Raw genomic sequence first — 8,776 nt, forward strand, 5'->3', positions numbered from 1 at the left:
CCCCGCCGCCCGAGGCCCGCCGCCTCCGGCCGGCGCCTCCTCCGTAGCCGCCTCCTCCCTCCGCCCGAGCCCGCCGGCCTCTCCTCTCCTCCCGCCGGCGAGTCCACTGCCCGAGCCGGCGAGCTCCTGGAGATCGGGCTCGATCCAGATCTCGGTAGAGTTGACTTTCTCGCGACCTCAAAATCTTCGAAGTCCCTAAATTTTCTCAGCAAGTGCTCCTGTTCCCGATGCCATAACTCCATGCATGTAGCTCCGATTCGCGCGTATAATATGTCAAATTGTTCGTCTCGTGATGCTCTTCATTTTGTTAAATTGCACCATTTTCATTAGAGGTAATCTTGATGCCAAAATCTTCGTTGGAAGAGGGCTAGTTGCTGTTATTCTCTGGTTCTTAGCAGAACTTGGAGATTTGTCATTTTTGTATTATTTATTCTGTGCATCTTTTGAGCATGAGCTCTACATGTGTTTTAAAGTATGCCATGCCATCTTTCCAGTGGTATAGTCCATGTATTTGTGTGATCTCTGTGGTGACTAGCACAAGCATGCAAAGTAGGCCCCGTAATAATTCTGATTCCAGGGACTTGGTGATTTTACAGAGAGATCCATGCATATTTTGGAGATGTTCAGTAAGGATGTTTTGTAGCTATAGTTGTAATTGATCCATTCCTGCAATTGTTTGCAATTATGGGGTGCCATAGCATGACTCAATCTTGCTCTACTTTTGCTATAAAATATTTCTGGCAGATTCTTGACATGATTTGCAATCTTGCCAAGCTTATTGTAGTTGATCCATACATGCTATACAATTGTTCTTGCCATGGTTAGCTTCATAATCATGCCATCTTGCTGTAGGTATGCTTGGTTTGTCATGCATTGCTCTGTAGTGAGTGCATCAAGCTCACAAAGAGGCCTACATATTAATATTTCTGCCATGCTCTGTTTTCTGCTAAGTCTGAAACCTGATAACGGAACTTGCTATGTTTACATGCTTGCCATCATATCTTCTGGTCCTTTTTGGCTTATGGTCAGTAAGGGACTTTTGTCACGTGAATTAGTAGAACACTACCATGCCTTGTTTTGCTATGTTAAGTTTCTGTAGCATGTTGATTTCGTGCTCTGAACATTGCTACCTGATGCTGTTTTCTGCCATGTCCAGTTTTTCACCAAGTCTGTGAACCTGTAATCTTTTGCACTTTTGCCATGCTTGTTTGAGCTTGATATGTTGTGAACTAGCCGTAGCTCAGTGTTCATATTTTGTCAAGCATCTCCTGTAGATTACTGTCATATGCTTTGTTGCTATGTTGGGGTGCTGTAGCATTGTTACTTCTTGTATTTTAAGTGCTATCTTGCTGTTTATCGCAGATTAGTGTCATTCTTGTTTTGCTTGCCCTTTGCAAACCGTCCATCCGATTCCGGTGATCTTTATATCGATTTCGACCGAAATCATCTCATCTTTCCATTGGCATGCTTGGTTTGCCAAGTTACTGCCATGTTCATCATTTTCCTTCCGGAGCACGCATATGCATCGCATATCATATCTTGCATATCATACGTGTCTTGCATCATGTTGCTTGTGCATTTCCCGTTGTTGATTGTGGTTCCGTTTGTTTGTGTTCTTGTCTTGGGTAGAGCCGGGAGACAAGTTCGTGAACGAGGAACCTGTCGAGTACGCTTACGAGGATCAAGCTTTCGACAACTCTGAGAATCTTGCAGGCAAGATGACTACCCCTCGAAATCACTTCTATCTTTGCTATGCTAGTTGTTCGCTCTATTGCCTTGCTCCTCTACCTAGCACTTGCTATATCATGTCTCCTATTTTATCCATGTCAGCCCTAACCATCCTTTCCTAGCAAACCGTTGTTTGGCTAAGTTACCGCTTTTGCTCAGCCCCTCTTATAGCGTTGCTAGTTGTAGGTGAAGTTGAAGTTTGTTCCATGTCGGAACATGGATATGTTGGGATATCACAATATATCTTATTTAATTAATGCATCTATATATTTTGGTAAAGGGTGGAAGGCTCGGCCTTATGCCTGGTGTTTTGTTCCACTCTTGCCGCCCTAGTTACTGTTATACCGGGATTATGTTCCTTGAGTTTGCGTTCCTTACGCGGTCGGGTGATTTATGGGACCCCCTTGACAGTTCGCCTTGAATAAAACTCCTCCAGCAAGGCCCAACCTTGGTTTTACCATTTGCGACCTATACCTTTTTCCCCCGGGTTTTCTAGAGCCCGAGGGTCATCTTTATTTTAAACCCCCGGGCCAGTGTTCCTCTGAGTACTGGTCCAAACTAGAGCCACTTGCAGTGCCACCTTGGGGAAACTCGAGGATTGGTTTTAGCTGTACGTAGTGTTCATCCGGTGTGCCCTGAGAACAAGGTATGTGCAGCTCCTATCGGGATTTGTCGGCACATTCGGGCGGCTTTGCTGGTCTTGTTTTACCATTGTCGAGATGTCTTGTAAACCGGGATTCCGAGACTGATCGGGTTTTCCGGGAGAAGGTTTATCCTTCGTTGACCGTGAGAGCTTATGATGGGCTAAGTTGGGACACCCCTGCAGGGTATTATCTTTCGAAAGCCGTGCCCGCGGTTATGAGGCAGATGGGAATTTGTTAATGTCCGGTTGTAGATAACTTGTCACTTGTCCCAATTAAAATACACCAAGTGCGTGTGTAGCCGTGATGGTCTCTTCTCGGCGGAGTCCGGGAAAGTGAACACGGTCTGAGTTATGTATGACGTAAGTAGGTGTTCAGGACCTCTTCTTGGTCATTGCTAGATGACGTCCGTTCCATTGCTTCTCTTCTCGCTCTCATTTGCGCAAGTTACCCACCATACATGCTTTTGCCGCTGCAGCTCCACCTCTTTGCACCTCCTTGTCTTATAAGCTTAAATAGTCTTGATCTCGCGGGTGTGAGATTGCTGAGTCCCCGTGACTCACAGATACTCCCAAAACAGTTGCAGGTGCCGACGATGCCAGTGCAGATGATGGCGTCGATCTCAAGTGGGAGTTCGATGAGGAACATGGTCGTTATTATGTGTCTTTTCCGGATGATCAGTAGTGGAGCCCAGTTGGGACAATCGGGGATCTAGCATTTGGGGTTGTCTTATTTTCATCTGGATTTTGACCGCAGTCGGTCTATATGATTGTATTTTGGATGATGCATGAATGATATTTATGTATTGTGTGAAGTGGCGATTGTAAGCCAACTCTTTATCCCATTCTTGTTCATTACATGGGATTGTGTGAAGATGACCCTTCTTGCGACAAAACCACTATGCGGTTATGCCTCTAAGTCGTGCCTCGACACGTGGGAGATATAGCCGCATCGTGGGCGTTACAAAGACGTACGACTACATCAACCGCGTTGTGATAACGCTTCCGTTGTCGGTCTACGAGGGTACGTGGACAACACTCTCCCCTCTCGTTGCTATGCATCACCATGATCTTGCGTGTGCGTAGGAAATTTTTTGAAATTACTACGTTCCCCAACAGAAGGCTTATGTCCTTAATGCACCGCTCGGTGTGCTGAACCTCAGCGTCGTCTGTAGATGTTGCGAAACATCTGACATACACGTTTTGATGACTACGTGATAGTTCAGTGCGTAATGCTAACGGTTTAGCATTGTGAAACCAAAGACGTTTTTGAAACGTCGCAGAACATATGAGATGTTCCGAAGACTGAAATTGGGATTTCAGACTAGTGCCCACGTCAAGAGGTATGAGACCCCTGACAAGTTTCTTAAGCCTGCAAACTAAGGGAGAAAAGCTCAATCGTTGAGCATATGCTCAGATTGTCTGAGTGCCACAATCGCTTGAATTGAGTGGGAGTTAATCTTCCAGATGAGATAGTGATGGTTCTCCATAGTCAATGCCACCAAGCTATTAGAGCTTCGTGATGAACTATAACATATCAGGGATGGACACGATGATCCTTAAGCAACTCGTGATGTTTGACACCGCGAAAGTAGAAATCAAGAAGGAGCATCAATTGTTGATGGTTAGTAAAACCACTAGTTTCTGGAAGGGCAAGGGCAAAAGGGATACTTCATGAAACAGCAAATCATTTGCTGCTCTAGTGAAGAATCCCAAGGTTGAACCCAAACCCGAGACTAAGTGCTCCTGTAATGAGGGGAACGGTCACTGAAGCAGAACTACCCTAGATACTTGGTAGATGAGAAGGCAGGCAAGGTCGACAGAAGTATATTGGATATACATTATATGAATGTGTACTTTACTAGTACTCCTAGCAGCACCAGGGTATTAGATACCGGTTCGGTTGCTAAGTGTTAGTAACTCGAAATAAAAGCTGTGGAATAAACGGAGACTAGCTAAAGGTGAGATGACGATATGTGTTGGAAGTGTTTCCAAGGTTGATTTGATCAAGCATCGCATGCTCCCTCTACCATCGAGATTGGTGTTAAACCTAAATAATTGTTATTTGGTGTTTACATAGACATGATTGGATTGTGTTGTTCATTTAAGAAGAATAATGGTTACTCTTTTTATTTGAATAATACCTTCAATGGTCTTGCACCTAAAATAAATGGTTTATTGAATCTCGATCGTAGTGATACACATGTTCATGCCAAAAGTAATGATAGTACCACATACTTGTGGCACTGCTATTCGAGTCATATTGGGATAAAACGCATGAAGAAGCTCCATGTAGATGGATCTTTGGACTCACTCGTTTTTGAAAGGATTGAGACATGCGAACCATGTCTATTGGTATATATATGCGTGAAGAAACTCCATGCAGATGGATCGTTTGGACTCACTTGATTTTGAATCACTTGAGACATGCAAATCATACCATATGGGCAAGATGACTGAAAGGCCTCGTTTTCAGTAAGATGGAACAAGAGAGCAACTTGTTGGAAGTAACACATTTGATGTGTGCAGTCCAATGAGTGTTGAGGCACGCAGTGGATATCGATATGTTCTTACTTCACAGATGATTTGAGTAGATGCTGAGAATATTTACTTGATGAAACACAAGTCTGAATTATTGACAGGTTCAAGTAATTTCAGAGTGAAGTTGAAGATCGTCGTGACAAGAGGATAAAATATCTATGATATGATCATAGAGATATCTGAGTTACGAGTTTGGCACACAATTAAGACATTGTGGAAAGTGTTTCACAATTAATACCGCCTGGAACACCACAGTGTGATGGTGTGTCCGAACATCATAACTGCACCCTATTGGATATGGTGCATACCATGATGTCTCTTATCGAATTACCACTATGGTTTATGGGTTAGGCATTAGAGACAACCGCATTCACTTTAAATAGGGCACCACGCAATTCCGTTGAGACGACACCGTATGAACTATGGTTTAGAGAAACCTAAGCTGTCGTTTCTTAAAAGTCTAGGGCTGCGACGCTTATGTGAAAAAGTTTCAGGCTGATAAGCTCGAACCCAAAGCGGATAAATGCATCTTCATAGAATACCCAAAACAGTTGGGAATACCTCCTGTTTCAGATCTGGAAGTAAACAGGTCCTTTCTCGAGAAAAAAGTTTATCTCGAAAGAATTGATTGGGAGGACGGTGGAGACTTGATGAGGTTATTGAACCATAACTTCAACTAGTGTGTAGCAGGGCACAGGAAGTTGTTCCTGTGGCACCTACACCAATTGAAGTGGAAGCTTATGATAGTGATCATGAAACTTCGGATCAAGTCACTACCAAACCTCGTAGGTCGATAAGGATGCGTACTACTTCAGAGTGGTACGTAATCCTGTCTTGGAAGTCATGTTGCTAGACAACAATGAACCTACGAGCTATGGAGAAGCGATGGTGGGCCCATATTCCGACAAATGGTTAGAAGCCATGAAATCCGAGATAGGATCCATGTATCAGAACAAAGCATGGACTTTGGTGAACTTGCCCGATGATCGGCAAGCCATTGAGATAAATGGATCTTTAAGAAGAAGACAGACGTGGACGGTAAGGTGACCGTCTATGAAGCTCGACTTGTGGCAAAGAGTATTTTCACAAGTTCAAGGAGTTGACTACGATGAGATTTTCTCATCCGTAGCGATGCTTAAGTCCGTCGGAATCATGTTAGCATTAGCTGCATTTATGAAATCTGGCAGATGGATGTCAAAAACAAGTTTCCTTACCAGTTTTCGTAAGGAAAGGTTGTATGTGATACAACCAGAAGGTTTTTGTCAATCCTGAAAGATGCTAACAAGTATGCAAAGCTCCAGCAATCCTTCTAAGGACTGGAATAAGCATCTCGGAGTTGGAATGTATGCTTTGATGAGATGATCAAAGTTTTTGGGTTTATACAAAGTTTGTTAGAAACTTGTATTTACAATAAAGTGAGTGGGAGCGCTACAACATTTCTGATAAGTATATGTGAATGACATATTGTTGATCCGAAATGATGTAAAATTTCTGGAAAGCATAAAGGGTTGTTTGAAAGGAGTTTTTTCAAAGGAAGACCTAGATAAAGCTGCTTAGATATTGGGCATCAAGATCTATAGAGATAGATCAAGACGCCTGATGATACTTTCAAAGAACGCACACCTTGACATGATTTTGAAAGAGTTCAAAATAGATCAGCAAGGAAGGAGTTCTTGGCTGTGTTACAAGGTGTGAGTATTGAGTAAGACTCAAGACCTGACCACAGCAGAAGAGAGAGAAAGGACGAAGGTCGTCCCCTATGCTTTAGACGTAGGCTCTACAGTATGCTATGCTGTGTACCGCACATGAAGTGTGCCTTGCCATGAGTTGGTCAAGGGGTACAATAGTGATCCGGGAATGGATCACATGACAACGGTCGAACTTATCCTTAGTATCTAGTGGACTAAGGAATTTTCTTGATTATGGAGGTGAAAAGGAGTTCGTCGTAAAGGGTTACGTCGATGCGAACTTTGACACTAATCCGGATGACTCTGAGTAGTAAACCGGATTCGTATAGTAGAGCAGTTATTTGAAATGGCTCCAAATAACGTGTGGTAGCATCCACAAGATGACATAGATATTCGTAAAGCACACACGGATCTGAAAGGTTCAGACCCGTTGACTAATAACCTCTCTCACAAGCATAACATGATCAAACCAGAACTCATTGAGTGTTAATCACATAGTGATGTGAACTAGATTGTTGACTCTAGTAAACTCTTTGGATGTTGGTCACATGGTGATGTGACCTGTGAGTGTTAATCACATGGTGATGTGAACTAGATTATTGACTCTAGTGCAAGTGGGAGACTGTTGGAAATATGCCCTAGAGGCAATAATAAATTGGTTATTATTATATTTCCTAGTTCATGATAATCGTTTATTATCCATGCTAGAATTGTATTGATAGGAAACTCAGATACATGTGTGGATACATAGACAACACCATGTCCCTAGTAAGCCTCTAGTTGACTAGCTCGTTGATCAATAGATGGTTACGGTTTCCTGACCATGGACATTGGATGTCGTTGATAACGGGATCACATCATTAGGAGAATGATGTGATGGACAAGACCCAATCCTAAGCCTAGCACAAGATCGTGTAGTTCGTATGCTAAGAGCTTTTCTAATGTCAAGTATCATTTCCTTAGACCATGAGATTGTGCAACTCCCGGATACCGTAGGAATGCTTTGGGTGTACCAAACGTCACAACGTAACTGGGTGGCTATAAAGGTGCACTACAGGTATCTCCGAAAGTGTCTGTTGGGTTGGCACGGATCGAGACTGGGATTTGTCACTCCGTGTAAACGGAGAGGTATCTCTGGGCCCACTCGGTAGGACATCATCATAATGTGCACAATGTGACCAAGGAGTTGATCACGGGATGATGTGAGTTACGGAACGAGTAAAGAGACTTGCCGGTGACGAGATTGAACAAGGTATCGGGATACCGACGATCGAATCTCGGGCAAGTAACATACCGATAGACAAAGGGAATTGCATACGGGATTGATTGAATCCCCGACATCGTGGTTCATCCGATGAGATCATCATGGAACATGTGGGAGCCAACATGGGTATCCAGATCCCGCTGTTGGTTATTGACCGGAGAACGTCTCGGTCATGTCTGCATGGTTCCCGAACCCGTAGGGTCTACACGCTTAAGGTTCGATGACGCTAGGGTTATAGGGAATAGATGTACGTGGTTACCGAATGTTGTTCGGAGTCCCGGATGAGATCCCGGATGTCACGAGGAGTTCCGGAATGGTCCGGAGGTAAAGATTTATATATGGGAAGTCCTGTTTTGGTCACCGGAAAGGTTTCGGGTGATATCGGTAATGTACCGGGACCACCGGGAGGGTCCCGGGGGTCCACCAAGTGGGGCCACCAGCCCCAGAAGGCTGCGTGGGCCAAGTGTGGGAGGGGACCAGCCCCAGGTGGGCTGGTGCGCCCCCCACCAAGGCCCAAGGCGCATGGGAGAGTGGGAGGGGGCAAACCCTAGGTCCTGATGGGCCTTAAGGCCCACCCTAGTGGCGCCCCCCCTCTCCTCCCCTTGGCCGCACCCTAGATGGGTTTGGGGGCTGCCGCCACCCCTGGGGAGGGAACCCTAGATGGGGGCGCAGCCCCTCCCCTTCCCCTATATATACTTGAGGTATTTGGGGCTGCCATACACGACGAGAACCTCTCTCTCATGGCGCAGCCCTACCCCTCTTCCTCCTCCTCTCCCGCGGTGCTTGGCGAAGCCCTGCAGGATTGCCACGCTCCTCCACCACCACCACGCCGTCGTGCTGCTGCTGGACGGAGTCTTCCCCAACCTCTCCCTCTCTCCTTGCTGGATCAAGGCGTGGGAGACGTCACCGGGCTGC

This window comes from Triticum aestivum, chromosome 5D, assembly GCF_018294505.1.
Source record: "Triticum aestivum cultivar Chinese Spring chromosome 5D, IWGSC CS RefSeq v2.1, whole genome shotgun sequence".
Classification (NCBI taxonomy): domain Eukaryota; kingdom Viridiplantae; phylum Streptophyta; class Magnoliopsida; order Poales; family Poaceae; genus Triticum; species Triticum aestivum.